General features: G+C 46.2%; 1 long non-coding RNA gene across 1 annotated transcript; it reads left to right on the top strand.

Annotated features, from left to right (window-relative positions):
- Positions 1–264: 264 nt before the first annotated feature.
- On the top strand, positions 265–14121 carry LOC132208904 (uncharacterized). The gene is made up of 3 exons (XR_009445010.1): positions 265–412; positions 3401–3553; positions 12979–14121. It is a non-coding gene; the product is annotated as an uncharacterized LOC132208904 (long non-coding RNA).
- The last annotated feature ends 2368 nt before the right edge of the window (positions 14122–16489 follow it).

Genomic DNA, 16489 nt, shown 5'->3' with positions numbered 1-16489 from the left:
AAACCCCAGGGTCGCTAATGTAACAATCTTTCTCATCCAGTTCTCAGGCTCATTTGTCTCAAAATGCAACATTGTGACGACGATCATTTGCTTCTGACAATGACAACACAAAGCACTGCACATGCTCCAGCTAACAATGGCGTCTGGGTGATTGATGTCAGTGCGGGACCAATATGAGCACAGAGATGCAGTTCAGGGCCGGGCGGAAGTCCCTGCCCTTTTAGCCAATCGGGATGAAAAAGGGGCGGGATCGGTGCAAACCACGTGATCATCCATTAGAGCGGTCCAGAGTCGCTGAGATAACACGGTGTGCAGCTGGATGAACACAGCAGGTCAAGCTGTATCGGAGGAGCAGGAAAGCTGATGTTTCGGGCCTAGCTCCTTCGCTGAGACCAAGATTTGTGCAACGGAGGTAAGAGCAGGACGCGGTAAAGAAAGCAAAACGGCAGAAAGCGGGAGGGGAGTGATATTCGTATGGGTTTGGAAGTTTTACAAACACTTAGTGCACGTCGGAAAACACACACGTTTGAAACTCCCAGACTCATGTTTGCAGAAAACAAATCAATGCCTCAGATGACGATAGGCCCGTGTGACCGCCACCATCTTTATTGGGGGCAATGATCCGCGGGGCGCATGCGCGGCAGCTTTAAAACTTTGGCATGGCCGAGCTCAAGCTGGGCGCATGCGCCGCCGCCTCTGGCTGAAAGTGAGAGAACGAGGTGTGGGGCTGGAGGAACGCAGCAGGACAGGCAGCGTCAGAGGGGCAGGAAAGCTGGCGTTTTCGGGCCTACACCCTTCAGAAATGCGGGAGGGGAAGGGGATTCTGAAATAAATAGGGAGAGAGGGAGAGGCAGGTGGAGAGGAGACAGACAAGTTAAAGAGGTGGGGATGGAGCAGGTAAAAGTGAGTGTAGGTGTGGCGGGGACCTACTCCGTAGGTCAGTCCAGGGAGGATCAACAGGTCAAGTGGTTGGGATGAGGTTAGCAGGTAGGAAATGGGGGTGCAGCTTGAGTTGAGAGGAGGGGATGGGTGAGAGGAAGAACAGGTTAGGGAAGTGGGGATGAGCAGTTGTTTCGTGTGACCTGAGTGTAGAAGTTCTGTAACGTGGTCCCCAAGCCTCTGCTTGGTTTCCCTGATGTAGAGGAGGCCACAAAGGGTAGAGTGGATGCAGTATACCACATGAGCACCTGCATTCCCCATACAGATGGCCTAAAAGCCCTACGCTATTTCCCGTCCTGCAGGTCTGATCAGTACCCCTCCACTGACCACCCCCCCCCCCCACCTTAGGTGCTTTGCCAAACTCATTCTCACCCTCAACAACTTCTCTATCAACTCCTCCCACACCCTACAGATGAAGAGGGTGGCCATGGGTACCCGCATGGGCCCAAGCTATGCCTGCTTCTTTGTTGGAACAATTCCTCTTCTGTACCTACACTGGCCCTGAGCCCCACCTCTTCCTCCAGTACACAGATGACTGTATCGGCGCTGCCTTGTGCTCCCATGAGGAGCTCGAGCAGTTCGTCCACTTCACCAGTACCTACCACCCCAAACTTTAGTTCACCTGGACCATCTCTAACACCTCTCTCACATTCCTAGACCTCTGTTTCCGTCTTGGACAACCATCTAGAAACCGATATCCATTTCAAGCCCACTGACTCCCACAGCTACCTAGAATACACCTCCTCCCACCCACCGTCCTGCAAAAATGCCATCTCCTATTCCCAATTCCTTCACCTCCGCCGCATCTGCTCCCAGGGTTCCACTCCCGTACATCTCAGATGTCCTTGTTTTTGAAGGACCGCAACCCCAGTCCCCACTCACCCCCCCCCCCCCCGGCAGTAATCGAGAACGACCTTCACTGTCTCCTGCATTTTTCAACAACTCCTCCCTCACAGCCCGTCCCTGTAATAACAACCGAAAAAGAATCCCCCTCATCCTCACATCACTCCTCCAATCTCCGGATCAAACGCATCATCCTCTGACACTTCTGCCATCAGCAATCCGACCCCACCATCAAAGACACTTTCCCCTCCCCACCCTTGTCAACATTCCAGAGGGACCGCTCCGTACATGACTCCCTTGTCCGCTCCACACTCCCCTCCAGCCCCACCACACCTGGCACTTTCAACCGCAACTGTAGGAATTGCTGCACCTGCCCCCACACCACCCTCACCCCCACACCACCCTCACCCCCATCCCAGGCCCCGAAGAAGACTTTTCACATCAAGCAGATGACTTTTCACATCAAGCAGATGTTCAACTGCACGTCTGCTAATGTGGTATACTGCATCCCCTGTACCTGTTGTGGCCTCCTCTACATCAGGGAAACCAAGCGGAGGCTTGGGGACGGCTTTGCAGAACACCTACGCTTGGTTCGCAATAAACAACTGCACCTCCCAGTCGCGAACCATTTCAACACCCCGTCCTATTCCTCACGACGTGTCCATCCTGGGCCTCTTGCAGTGCCACAGCAATGCCTGCCGAGGGTTGCAGGAACAGCAGCTCATATTCTGCCTGGGAACCCTGCAGCCCAATGGTGTCAATGTGGATTTCACAAGCTTCAAAATCTCCCCTCCTCCAACCACATCCCAAAACTAGCCCAGCTTGTCTCCACCTCCCTAACCTGTTCTTCGTCTCTTGTATATCCTCCTCCTACCTCAAGCTGCATCCCTGTTTCCTACCTACTAACCTCATCCCACCGCCTTGACCTGTTTGTCCTCCCTGGACTGACCTATCACCTCCCTACCTCCCCACCTGTACTCTCCTTCACCTGCTCCATGCCTGCCTCTTTGACTTGTCTGTTTCCTCTCCACCTATCTTCTCTCTCCATCTTCAATCTGTCTCCCCCTCTCTCCCTATTTAGTTCAGAATCCTCTTCCCCTCCCCCGATTTCTGATGAAGGGTCTAGGCCCGAAACGTCACCTATGCTGCTCCTCTGATGCTCCTTGGCCTGCTGTGTTCATCCAGCTCCGCCCCTTGTTGTCTCGGATTCTCCAACATCCGCAGTTCCCATTATCTCTTATCCAAGTGTTTGTTTCTTCTGGATTTCTTTCCCAGAGTGTGGGATCATAGCAGCTCGCACTGCTCCTACTCAGGTCTGTGCTCCCTGATCACCTTTGTCGGTGTCAGTCTCTAATGATGGGTATATTTGATCTCTGCAGTATTTTATAGTTAATTCCTTTAGCTTTTTTGTAAATAAATTTTCCACTGCTGCCCACCCCCTCACCATCTGCTGCTGTTTTACCAGATTAATTTTTGAATGGTATCTTTCACAGCCAGGAAATATTTCCCAGAAAGAGAGTGCATTTTTCTTCCATTTCAGACCAACAAATTCGACAGCATTTTTATTCTCGTCATTCATTTTGCACTTCTGCAACATTTACTGTTTCTCCTTCCACAGATACCAGCGATCGTTGCCAAAGCCCTGTTACCTGTGGAGAAGGTGATATTTAACTTTTGTGTGCTGCTGCAGTTCGTATGATGAAGGTGCTCCCACAATGCGGCCGTTTGAGAAGTTTCAGCTCGGTCATCTAGCGATACTGAAGAGCTGATGGTGTGTCCAAATCAACAAACAATTTGTATTGTTATCATGTTTTAGAATTTCACAAAAATATTATCCAGTAACTTTTGACATAAGGCCATATTAGATCAGGTGACCAAAAAGTTACCAAATTTGCAGGTTTTCCTGACTCCTTAAAGAAGGAAAGCAAACCTAAGAGGCTTATCATGGGAATTCCAGACCATGTTGCCTGGCAACTGTAGAAACAGCCTCCAGTCGTGAAGCAATGACAAAGCGCATTGTTGGAGTCTGAAACTAAATGAATTGTCGAAGCCTTGAAGGTTGTGTAGTGCAGGGAGATAGGGCTCATCACAGCCAGGAATTAAATCAAGGATGAGAATTTTAAATTGTTGCTTATGAATAGGAGCCTTTGTGGGTCAGGGAGCACAGCAGTGATGGTGAACAGGTCTTGGTACAAATGAACTTGTGTGCAGCAGAATTTTAGGTATTCTTGAGGTTTCAGGGCCGTTGAATGTGGGAGGCTGACTGGCAGTGTGTTTGGATAGTTAAGTCTAGAGGTAACACAGGAATAGATGAGAGGTTCAGCAAATGAGCTGAAACTGAGGTGTTGTTGTTGGGTCATTGTCACTGAAGTGAAAATAAGTGGTTTTTGTGCAGGGCTCTGCTGTTTCCCCTCACCTCACATCGGGGATTCAGCTGCTTGTGAATTTGTGGATCAAGTCTGTCATAAAATCAGGAACCGAGTGCCCGCCGTGACCCAAACTGGGTGTCACTGAGCAGGTTACTGCTGAGTAAGTGCTGCTGAATACTGCTGTTGACAACACCTTCCATCACTTTACTGACGATAGAGAGTAGACTGCTTGAGGGGAAATTGGTCGGGTTGGATTTGCTGTGTTTTTGTGCTGAACAGACCTGGGCCATTTTCCAAATTGGCAGTAGATGCCAGTGCTGTAGCAGGACTGAAACAGTTTGGCTTGGTGGCTAGCAAGCTCTAGAGCACGAGTCATCGGTACTATTGCCAGTGTTGTCAGGACCCATAACCTTTGCACAATTCTTCCATTTATTGATATTATTTGAAATGAATCAAATTGGATGAAAAATCACATCTCTGATGTTGGGGACCTCTGGAGAAGGCTGAGATGGATCATCCAGTTGACACTTCTGGCTTAAGATTGCTGCAGACTTGTCTTTTGCATGGATAGGTTGGGCTCCTCTGTCAGTAAGGATGGGGATTTTTGGCATGCTTCCTCCAGTGAGTTGTTTAATTGTTCGTCACCATTCACGACTGGGTGTGACAGAACTGCAGAGCTTACATCTCATCTATTGGTTATGGGGTGGCTTAGCTCTAACTCTTGCTGCTTATGGTATTTAGCATGCAGGTAGTCCTGTTTGGTAGTTTTACCAGGTTGGCACCTTATTTTTAAGTCTGCCTTGTGCTGTTCTTGGCATGTACTCCGATACTATTCCATTCAACCAGTGTTTGTCTCCTGGGTCAATGGCAATGGCTGACTGTAGGGTATGCTGGGCCATGAGGTTACAGATTGTGCTGGAGAAGGTCTGCTACTGTTGTAGTCTCTCTCAAAGCCTCTTAGATATCAGGTTTGGAGTTCCTGTGTCTCTTCCTTTCAGCCAAAGTTCGTGCCACCCAACGCAATGGGGGGGGGGTATTATCAAGTTTAAGATGAGGCTTTGTTTCCACAGGAGTGTGCGGTGGGCGCTGTTATCAATTCTGTCACTGACAGATGCCTCTGCAGCTGGGAAATTGGTGATGATGAGATCAGCTATGTTTTCCCCGTTTGGTGCGTCACCACCTGCTGCAGTCCCAGCCAGGCAGCTTTGTCCTTTAGGACCCGACTAGCCTGATTGGTAATCCTCCTGCAAATTACTCCTGAAGGTGGACATTGAGTACATTTAGTGCTGTTCACACTCTCAGTGCTTTCTCCAAGAGCTGTTCAACATGGAGGAGTTTTTGTTTATTAAAATTCACTCTTGGGATGTGGAAATTGCTGGCTGCACCAGCATTTATTACCTGGAAGGCAATAAAGTCAACCACATCGCTATGTTTTGGAGTCACATGTCATCCAGACCAGGTAAGGATGGCAAATTTCCTGAAAGGACATAAGCGAACCAGATGGGTCTTTCCTGATAATTGGCAACAGTTTCATGGTCATCAGTAGACTCTTAATTTCAGATCATTATTTAATTCAATTTTCACCATCTGCCATGGCAGGATTCGAACCCAGGTCCCCAGAATGTTATCTCGGTCTCTGGATCAATAATCTAGCGATAATACTGCTGCCGATTTATCAACAGAGGGAGGATGGTACATCGTAATCAGCAGGAGCCATGAGACTTCCAGGCGTCAGAGTCAATGCTGAGTACTCCCAGGTCAAATAATCTGGTCGGAATAGCACTGTGCTATTCCCCTGAATCAACTGTGGACCCCCACAAGGAATAATGTGCAGCAGGAACAATGCACAGTTATCCTTGGCCCGGAGGAGGGGATGTTGTGAATTTCTAACCAGACTGTCAGTGATGTATTTTATGAATTTGTGTTACAGAGTATTACAAGTGGACTTTCAGGTGGGAAGCTCAATAATTGTAACACGAAACTGACAGAATTACTTAATTCATCAGCACCTGGATATTCTCATTGTGTTCCTGCTCGTTCCCACTTGCCATGTAAAATTTCTCTCTTATTACTCCATTCTCTCAATAGATCTTTCCTACGACTTTCAATATATGTCCTGTAGTCCTTTCTTATGGCCAGTTGAGTGTACATTTTGCCATCCTAATGTTTATCTTTTGTAAACACTACCTATTAAGGTCCCCTCAAAATCCTTTGTTAAAAGGAGATCAATCTTAGTTTCTCCAAGCACCTGATTCTCCAATGACTTTTTGTTTCCTGTGTGTAAGGCACTCATCCGGATTGTGTTGGCACATTTTCCACTTCCCTGCATGAGTACAGCCCCAACAATATTAAAGAAAGGTAACATCCTCCAGGTGAAGCACTGTCAGAGTGGTGTCACATCCACCACATTCAACATTCCCCTCTACACCACCGAAGGAAAGTGGCATCACTGTGCCAAAGGTAAAGTCACCGTAGTCCTACCTGACCATAGGGCTGGTTTAACCTGAAGATTACCACACCCCAGGCGAGGGGAGAGGTTGAGAAGCAGAGTCCATCTATTGTAGATGGTTATTCTCAATATGTACCAGCAATGTCTAAGTCACATGAAATTATAATAACAGCCCTAACCATGCAACTAAAAACCCCCTCCCTACAAACCATTCTGTTAAATCTCCTCTGCCCCCTATCAGGGACCCTCCCGTCCTTCACAGTGTGTGTGGGATCTTTGGTTTGCACAGACTCAGCTCGTCTCTGTTCCTGTCTGTGATGTCATCATGCTGTGACAATGGCACTGAACCTCACTGTCTGTGAGGGTGGTAGGCACCGAGATCCTCATAGCGTTTAAGGCATATTTAGATACACACTTTTGTGATGCCAACGCAGACAAGTCTATGGGCTAAGTTCTGGAAAATTAGATTAGAACGGTTAGGTGATTTTTAACCGGCACTGGCTGGATGGGCCACAAAGTCTTTTTCTGTACTGTAGACCTCCGAGGCAGTTCACATAGGAAGATACCCAGCAATATTTCAAGTCATTTCAGAATATGAGCTATTAGAATAAATGTCTCATGATTGGTCAGTATTTTCGGGAGAAAAGGGAGGTATAGACGTAATGCGGTTTACCTCAATTCTGGGGCCTGAAGCCCAGGAAAGTGAAAGCACCGCCATCAAGTGGTTGTATAAAAATAAGGATTGTATCAGAGGAAAGAAATATCCTTCTTGTATCATCCATTTGTGAGGCCGGACGATATTAGAGACAGGAAGGGTTCTGAGACTGGAGAAGACTACAAAAATAGGGAAAAGTGAGCTTGGAAGAGATTACAGAAAGGGGGAAGATTGTGAGGCTGGAGGAGACCTCAGACAAAGAGAGATTTGTGAGGCTGAAGACAATTATAGAGCTAAAGAAGTTTGTGATAATGGGAACTGCAGATGCTGTAGAATCCAAGATAATGAAATGTGAGGCTGGATGAACACGGCAGGCCCAGCAGCATCTCAGGATCACAAAAGCTGACGTTTCGGGCCAAGACCCTTCTTCAGAGAGGGGGATGGGGTGAGGGTTTTGGAATAAATAGGGAGAGAGGGGGAGGCGGACCGAAGATGGAGAGGAAAGTATAGGTGGGGAGTTAGGGAGGGGATAGGTCAGTCCAGGGAAGACGGACAGCTCAAGGAGGTGGGATGAGGTTGGTAGGTAGGAGATGGAGGTGCGGCTTGGGGTGGGAGGAAGGGACGGGTGAGAGGAAGAACAGGTTAGGGAGGTAGAGACAGGTTGGACTGGTTATGGGATGCAGTGGGTGGAGGGGAAGAGCTGGGCTGGTTGTGTGACGCAGTGGGGGGAGGGGATGAACTGGGCTGGTTTTGGGATGCGGTGGGGGAAGGGGAGATTTTGAAGCTGGTGAAGTCCACATTGATACCATTGGGCCGCAGGGTTCCCAAGCGGAATGAGTTGCTGTTCCTGCAACCTTCGGGTGGCATCATTGTGGCACTGCAGGAGGCCCATGATGGACATGTCATCTAAAGAATGGGAGGGGGAGTGGAAATGGTTTGCGACTGGGAGGTGCAGTTGTTTATTGTGAACCGAGCGGAGGTGTTCTGTAAAGCGGTCCCCAAGCCTCTGCTTGGTTTCCCCAATGTAGAGGAAGCCACACCGGGTACAGTGGATGCAGTATACCACATTGGCAGATGTGCAGGTGAACCTCTGCTTAATGTGGAAAGTCATCTTGGGGCCTGGGATAGGGGTGAGGGAGGAGGTGTGGGGGCAAGTCTAGCATTTCCTGTGGTTGCAGGGGAAGGTGCTGGGTGTGGTGGGTTTGGAGGGCAGTGTGGAGCGAACAAGGGAGTCACGGAGAGAGTGGTCTCTCTGGAAAGCAGACGGGTGGGGATGGAAAAATGTCTTGGGCGGTGGGGTCGGATTGTAGATAGCGGAAGTGTCGGAGGATGATGCGTTGTATGCAGAAGTTGGTGGGGTGGTGTGTGAGAACGAGGGGATCCTCTTGGGGCGGTTGTGGCGGGGGCGGGGTGTGAGGGATGTGTTGCGGGAAATGCGGGAGACGCAGTCAAGGGCGTTCTCGACCACTGTCGGGGGAACGTTGCGGTCCTTGAAGAACTTGGACATCTGGGATGTGCGGGAGTGGAATGCTTCATCGTGGGAGCAGTTTGTGGGCTGGAGGAGATTAGAGATAAGGTGGTTTGTGAGACTGGAGGAATCTGAATAGATGGTGTGAGTTATGAGGCTAGTGGGGGATTCTAACGATAGGCAGGTCGTGAGGCTGGAGAGGGATTCCAGGGATGCGAAGCGTGTTGAGGCTCGAGGGTGATGCCTGCAGTAATGCAGGTAGTGAGGCTCGAGGGCATGATCGGGTGGGTAGTGAGGTTTGAGGTATGATTCCTGCAATAGGGAGGGTGGTGAGGCTCCAGGGCGGATTATCATCCAAACAGCACAGTGGTGTACTTACAGCAGATGGAGTGCAGCAGTAATAGAAAGTACCACTTTCTCAAAATTGAATAAAAATGGGCAATCAATATTAGTCTGTGCCGCAAAGACCACATCCCATAAGTCAATTAAAATTATGGTGGGTCTCTGGTTTGGAGAGAGCTAACAGAAGTTGAGAGAATTTTCCATTGTAGTAGTAATGTTTGGTAACCATAGAATACAACATTCAGCTAATTGGCAAATAATGCAGGGTGAAAATGTGAAGATTGTTTGTTTGACTCAGCAAGTTCCCAGGATCTGGAACAGTCTGAATGGCAGCTGGATGCAGATTTAGCAGTTATTCTCAGAAGAGAGTTGGGATTTAACTTTTCAAGGAATGATGGACAAATGGCGGGGGAATTGGGTCAGATTTGCAGCACCTCCCAGAGTGAGAGTGAAGCCTTTGACAGGGTTCCACATGGTAGACTGATGAGTAAAGTTAGATCTCACGTGATTCAGGAAGAGCTCGCTAATTGGAAGCGGAATTGGCTTAGTTGTCAGAGAGAATGTGGTGTTGGGGGATTTTTCAGAGTGGAGTTCTGTGACCAGTGTGTTCCACAGCAATCGGTGCAGGGGCCACTTTTGTTTCTCATTTAGATTAATGATTTGGATGAGAATTTAAGGGACAAGATTAGTAAGTTTGCAGATGATACTAGAATTAGTGGTTAGTGAAGGTTATCTAAGATGACAGCGAGATCTTGTTGAATTATGTCAATGAGTTGAGTGGAGGATGAAGTTCAATTTGAATAAATGTGAGATATTGTATTTCGGTAAAATGAACAAGGGTAGGACTTGTACAATTGATGGTTGCACCCAGGGTAGAGTTGTGGCACAGAGAAATGCTGAGATTCAGGTACATACTACTTTGAAGTTTATGTAGACAAGTAGTCAGGCTGGTTAATATGTTGTTTAGCACACTTGCCTTCATTGCTCAGACCTCTGAGTCTCAGTTGGGATGTTGTGTTGAGGTTGTATACGACATTGTTTAGGCTTCATTTGAGGTATTGTGTGCAGCTCTGGTTGCCCTGTTACAGGAAGGACATTATTATTAAACTGGAGACAGTTCAGAATAGACTTGCTGGGATGTTGCCAGGATTGGAGGGCTTGATTCTCAAATAGACAGCCAAAGCTAGGACTTTTCTCACTGCAGCATAACGGGTTAAGGAGTGACCTTAGAGGTTCATAAAATCATGAGGGCACAGATTATGTGAATAGCAAGGGTTTATTCCCAAGGTTGGGTGATTTCAAGACAAGGGGACATGTGTGTAAGGTGAGAGGAGAAAGACATATTTAAAAAGACATGAGGGATATTTTTATTCTTATGGAGTTGTCCATGTGTGGAATGAACTTTCAGGAGGTGGTAGATACAGGTACAGTCACGTTGTTTAAAAGACATTTGAATAAAGACATAGATAAGAGAGGTTTAGAGGAGTATATGCCAGATGCAGGCAGATGTGATCAGTTTAAATATAAAACTTATACATTTCAAAATTCTAAGTATGTATTAAATTGAAGTAAGGCTAACTTTGACATTATTGGGCAGGAACTTCCAAAAGATGATCGGGAGAGGTAATATGCAGGTCAGGGAATGCTTGGAAAGTGGGAGGCCCTCAAAACTAAAATAAGGAGAGCCCAGGCACAATATGTTTCTGTTCATGTGAAGGGCAACGCTGGTAAATGTAGGGGATACGGGATGACTGGAGAAATTGAGGCTCTGGTCAAGAAAAAGAAGGCAGCACATGTCAGGTATTGACAACAGGAATTGGGTCAATCCCTCGAAGTATAGGGGCAGTAGGAGTATACTCGAGGGAAATCAGGACGGCAAAAAGGAGACATGAGCTATCTTTGGCAAATTGAGTTAAGGGAAATCCCAAGAGATTCTGAAACTTCATTTGGGACAAAAAAGCAACTAGGGAGAAAATAGGGCGCCTTTTAAAGATCAACAAGGCTGTCTGTGTGGAACTGCAGGCTGAGATCGTGAATGAGTATTTCACATTAGTATTTACTGCAGAGAAGGATATGGAAGGGAGAAAGCTTGGAAACATACATCGTGAGTCGTGAGAAGTATCTCTATTACAGAGATCTAGGTGCTGGATGTCTTAAAATGCATAAAGGTGGATAGGTCCCTGGCACCTGATCAGGTGTTACACTCAAACTCTGGGAGAAGCTGGGGAAATAATTGTTGGCCCCTTGCTGCGGTATTTGTATCACTGACACTAGTGAAGTGCCAGAAGGCCGGGTGGCTAATGTGGTGCCATTCTTTAAGGAAAAGCCAGAGGACCATCGACCGTTGAGCCTGATGTCAGTGGTGGGTAAATTGCTGGAGGGGATTCAGAGGGACTGGATTTGCATGTGTTTAGAGAAGAAAAGACTGATTAGGGATAGTCAACATGGCTTTGTGAGTAGGAAATCTTGTCTCACTTAATTGATTGAGTTTATTTGAAGAAGTGACAAAGAAGATTGAAGAAGGCAAAGCAGTGAACACTGTCTATATGGACTTCAGCAAGGCATTCACCAGAGCTCCACATGATGGACTGGTTAGCAAGATTAGATCAAATGGGATCCAGGGAGAGTTAGCTATTTGAAACAAAATTGGCTTGAAGGTAGGAAACAGGATCATGGTGGGTTGGGGGGGAGCGGATTCATTCTAGAGGACTATGAACAGCAGTGTGCTGCAAGGATCGGTGCTGGGTCCACTGCTTTTTTTATCATTGATGCAAATCATGTGGAATGAATATTGGAGGAATGGTTAGTAAGTTTGCAGATGACGCTAAAATTGTTGTAGTAGACAGCAAAGGAGTTTACCTCCAAGTGCAATGGGAACGTAATCAGATGGGTTGATGGGCTAAGGAGTGATAGAAATAAGTTTTTAGTTCAGATAAATGTGAGCGATTGCATTATGGTAATTGTGATCAGCGCAGGACTTAAACAGTTAATGATGAGGCCCTGGGGATTGTTATGTAACAGAAACTCCTTGGGGTGCATGTGCACAGTTCCTTGAAGGTGAATTGCAGGTACAGAAGGTAGTGAAGATGATATTTGCTGTGCTGCATTTATTGGTCAGTGCATTGAGTGTAGGAGTTGGGAGGTCATGTTATAGGCTGAGCAAGGCATTGATGATGCTGCTTTTGGAATACTGTGTTCAGTTCTGGTCTCCCTGCTATAGGAATGATGCTGTCAAACTTAGCAGGGTGCAGAAAAGATTTACAAGAATGTTGCAAGAGGTGGAAGTTTTGAGCTGTAGGGAGAGGTTGAATATGCTGGGGCTATTTTCCCTGAAGCATTGAAGGCTGACTGGTGACCTTTATAGACGTTGTTAAAATTATGGTGGGCGTAGGGTGAGTGGCCAAGATTGTTTCTCCAGGTTAGGGGAGACTAGAACTAATAACACTGGCTTAAGCTGAGAACCAAAAGAACTGCAGATTTTGTAAATCTGAAAAAAAAAACAAAGTTGCTGGAAAAGCTCAGCAGGTTTGGCAGCATCTCTGGAGGAGAGAAGAGTTTCGGATTCTGAGGAAGGGTCACCGGTCCCAAAATGTTAACTTTTTTTCCCTCCTCCACAGATGCTACCAGGCCTGCTGAGCTTTTCCAGCAAATTTTGTTTTTTTAAAGGGAAAGTGGGTGGTGCTTGTGTAGAATGAGCTGCCAGAGGGACTGGTGGAAGCTGGTACAGTTACCCATCCAGATACCTTTTAAATGTTGTATGTGAATAGGAAGGGTGTAGCAGAATATAGGTCAAATGCTTGCAAATGGGATTAGATTAATTTGGGATATCTGGTCAGCGTGGACAACTGGGACAAAAGGGATTGTTTTGTGCTGTACAACTCTGACGAAGCATTCTTTTTTGTTTTCATTTCAGATTTCCACAATTTTACTTCTGCACTATTCTTAGTCTTTCAGAGGGATCAAAAGATTGAGTTACAGATCTATACAATGACTGTCCTTCCTCCCTGGCTCTCCCACCTCTCTCTTTTGGTAGTTTGATGCAAACACTGACTGGATCCCTTACCTGGAGGATATTTGTGAATGAATTTGTTCTAATGGTGATCTAGCATATTCCCCAAGTGTTGCTCCACACATGTCCAGAGAATTTCTCAGTTTCACAATGTGTGTGTCCTTCTGGTTTCTTACTCGCTACACTTACTTTCTGTTTGAAAGTATAGTCTGCAGTCGGACAATTCAAACTGTTCCACATCCAGGTCTGACAGTCACTTTGTTTATCACAAACCCAATTTTCTCAGGATTTTGAACATTGAAGGAAAAAGCAGCACTCATAGTGGGGAGAAAAGCACATGGTGTGTATGTTGAAGAGTCTGTGAAGATTCATCTGAAATGTCCAAACACCAGTGCAGTGACACTGGGAGAGAGTGTGGAAATGTGCAGATTGCAGGAAGGAATTTCTTCATCGATCCCAGCTAGAAACTGACCACCAGAGGCACACTGGAGAGAGACCATTGACCTGTTCTGCATGAGGGAAAGGCTTTGCTGACTGGAATTCCCCACTGATACACCAGCGAGTTCACTCTGGGGAGAGACCTTTCATGAGCTCTGAGTGTGGGAAGGGATTCATTGTCATCCAAACTGTTAACACACCAGCGAGTTCACAGACAACCACAGTTGAAGGACTTTGCTGTCACTCTCACTAGCAAATGAACCATGGTTTTGGGCTGTTTGTACAGATGTTACTGATCCCTGCTCAATTAAAGGTGCTGGTATTGTGAATAAAATGTCACACTAACAGTTGTGTAAGGTAGAGCTTGGAAATAGTCACGTTGTCACAACACATCGACACATTCACACTGACTAAAGACTATCCACCTGCACGATATGTGAAAAGGGATTTCCTCGTTTATCAGGACTGGTTAACTACCAGCAAATTTCTGAATAAGTTGATTTGGTTTCAATATAGCTAACAGTAGAATCAAAAATAGTATCAGTGATAATGGGAACTGCAGATGCTGGAGAATCCAAGACAACAAAATGTGGAGCTGGATGAACACAGCAGGCCAAGCAGCATCTCAGGAGCACAAAAGCTGACTTTTCAGGCCTAGAGAAGGGACAAGGCCTGAAACGTCAGCTTTTGTGCTCCTGAGATGCTGCTCGGCCTGCTGTGTTCATCCAGCTCCACACATTTGTTATAGTAGATTCAAAAACCATGTGTTTTGGGCTTGTTTCTGGAGATCAGAGAATCCCTCCAGTATGGGAGCAGACCACTTAGCCCATCAAGTCCGCACTGACCTGACGAAGAGTGTCTAACCCAGACACTGTCTGCGTGAGTTTCCTCCAGATGCTCTGGTTTCAGTCCAAAAATGTGCAAATTATGTAGATTGACTATGCTAAATTGCCCACAGTATCTTGTGTGCAAATTGCAGGGATAGGGTACGGTGTGAGACTGGTTGGGATGCTCTTTGGAGGGTTGGTATTGACTGAATGGCCATCTTCCACACTGTAGGAATTCTGTGATGAATTCAATGGCCCTTTATTTGTTAGATAGGTCTGCGCACCTTTACAGTGACGGATTCTGTTGCTCTCCACAGATGTTTGTTTATTGGAAACAAGGTAATCTTTCATTTTGTAGATTAAAAATCAAAGGAAAGTTTTAAATCCAAACATAGGATTGGGATGAGTCATGTCCTATAATCCCTGATTGCATTTTCCCAGTCGCCTGTGAAACCTGGTGACCGCTGTGACTCTGCCTGGGGGCATTGCAGTCTCTTCAGCTCTTTACCTGGTGTCCATAGCAGCGATGGATCTCATGATGGAAACATAAACCAAGACATTGTGTGATTCCTAGTACGTATTTTCTATTTAGTCTTCTGTCCATCACTTCCCTAGAGCCTGAGATACTGGTCCGGGGACCTAGGTGTGAATCCATCTGGAAATAAGAATTTGATGATGACTGTCAATCCATTGTCTTTCTTGGAAAAAACCCATCTGTTCACTGATGGCCTTTAGGGAAGGAAACTGCCATTCTTATACAGTGATGTGATCAGCCCATGAATGAATTTTTTAAAAAAAATTAAAAAAAACTCCTGCAAATACGTTTAACTCTCTCTTAATTTATTTGACAGCTGACAGTTCAAACTGCTTGATGGTCACTTTCTCTTTTGATCAAGTTGTGGCCATTTCGTGGTTGAAACCATAGTTATTCTCGTACTAACAGTGCATGCTCTGACATGCCACTTATGAACCAGACATCCAAGTTGACCATATCCTGATGCTGTGTACCATGAAAGCGAAATTCTTCACCATCTTATCTACTTGTGTTGCTATTTCAGGGAGCTATGGACTTGAACCTCCCGAAAACCTAGAGAATTTCATCAAACTGACCTCCAATGGCAGGAATGGAGAGGGTCAGCTTGGATTGATGAACATAATTCAGGCTCAACAAGTCTATTGCAGCATTTTGAGAATAATTAGTAGTGAGTGTGGCCACCTCTCTGTACTGTAGTGATACAGATTCCCTGATCCTGATTGCCCCAAATGGCTGACTGACAGTGTCAAAGTCCCTGGGCTGATATCGAATGATTCCTTGGACATGCTGTGTCAGGATCCCCTGACTGAATCCTGTCTCCCTTGCCCTGACTGAGAACTGTTTCCCTGAGACTTGTAGATGTGACCATTTGGTTGAAAAAAATGCATTAGTTGCCACAGCTGCTGACCAGCCCTTGACTGACTGCTGGTAATAACAATGCTAAGCTGCCTGACTTATGCCTGTGATGAGCAACCAGGCAAGACAGGAGCACTGTGAGACATTAGGTTCTAGTTGAGACATCAAAGTGCAAAAATGCCAGGGTAAGGCAGAGATATTGTGCCAGGCCCTGAGCAGAACATGTCTCAGGTGCTGAAAAGCATGTAGAGTACTGACAGCAAGAATGTACTTTGTGGACAGGCAATTCTGCATCTTGATGTAGCATTTTTATTTCACTCTGCGAGATGTGCAAATATCTATTGGTCTGGCTAATGTGAGAATTGGCTTTTGGCGTAATATGCCACCTGACTTGGTCATTCGCAGTTGTGTCCCACATCAGTGAGTCAGTAATCTGATTAAACTCACAGGCCTCGACTTGAGAAAAATGAAGCAGTCACATGCACACCTGTCTGATTGGTTGTTCTTGCACTCAAATGAAAAATGTGCATTGTATACACCATATCCTTTCCTGGCTCACAGTGTTCCCAAAATCTCTCATTCAATACATCCAACTCATCATCATCAAATTCAAAACTAGTGAATACTTCGATAGCATTTTTTTCTGAAATGCTATTTGTAATGAGGTAGTGTTAGCAGGTGATTTTCTTTTACTTCTGATGCCATGTGTGAATATTCAGGGAGGGTGTTGGTGGGAAGGTGCAGCATGTACCAGGGATGA

Source organism: Stegostoma tigrinum, unplaced genomic scaffold (assembly GCF_030684315.1).
Source record: "Stegostoma tigrinum isolate sSteTig4 unplaced genomic scaffold, sSteTig4.hap1 scaffold_57, whole genome shotgun sequence".
In the NCBI taxonomy this organism is placed as follows: domain Eukaryota; kingdom Metazoa; phylum Chordata; class Chondrichthyes; order Orectolobiformes; family Stegostomatidae; genus Stegostoma; species Stegostoma tigrinum.
Note: the sequence above shows the minus strand (reverse complement) of the source record. Positions and strands in the feature narration are given on the sequence as shown.